The sequence below is a fragment of the Macaca thibetana genome, chromosome 5, assembly GCF_024542745.1.
Source record: "Macaca thibetana thibetana isolate TM-01 chromosome 5, ASM2454274v1, whole genome shotgun sequence".
Lineage (NCBI taxonomy): Eukaryota > Metazoa > Chordata > Mammalia > Primates > Cercopithecidae > Macaca > Macaca thibetana.
In genome coordinates this window covers 151,319,136-151,319,832 of record NC_065582.1, presented here as the reverse complement: position 1 = coordinate 151,319,832, position 697 = coordinate 151,319,136, and the positions used below count along the sequence as shown (strand labels likewise).

The 697-nt window shown below is 30.6% G+C and overlaps 1 non-coding gene across 1 annotated transcript; it reads left to right on the top strand.

Moving 5' to 3' along the window:
• The first annotated feature begins 367 nt into the window (after window positions 1–367).
• Window positions 368–473, top strand: LOC126955780 (U6 spliceosomal RNA). Its single transcript, XR_007726079.1, has one exon. It is a non-coding gene; the product is annotated as a U6 spliceosomal RNA (small nuclear RNA).
• The last annotated feature ends 224 nt before the right edge of the window (window positions 474–697 follow it).

Genomic DNA, 697 nt, shown 5'->3' with positions numbered 1-697 from the left:
TGCATTGCACAATTACATTAAGATGGCTAGGACATCACTAGGTGATAGGAATTTTTTAGCTCTATTGTAATCTTATGGGACCACCATCATTTATATGGTCTATGATTGTTATACTGCTCATGACTGTATAAACACATACAAATAAGAACTATCATACTGAAAAATTAAGAAACAAATACAATTGTGTCCTACAACTGTAGCCTTCAAGTCCCATTTTTAAAATATTTTTCACTAAAATAAAATACATTGGGTGTAAAAAAAGATAGCATATGATTAAGAAATAATATTATCTTGAAAATGTGGCTATGCAAGATAGAATTTTGTGACTACCTATATATGTGGCATTGCTTGTAGAAAATCTTGTATAGTGCTCACTTCAGCAGTATATATACTAAAATTGGAACAATATAGAGAAGATTAGCATGTCACCTGTGCAAGGATGATGCAAAATTCATGAAACATTTCATATTTTAGGACCTCTTCAAGAAGAACTACAATCAACTGCTCAAAAAATTAGAGATGACACAAACAAATGGAAAATCATTCCATTTTCATGCATAGGAAGAATCGACATCATGAAAATGGCCATATACAGCCCAAAACAATTTATAGATTCCATGCTATTCTCATTAAACTACCATTGACATTCTTCACAGAATTAGAAAAAGAAAACTATTTTAAAATTCATATGGAACCA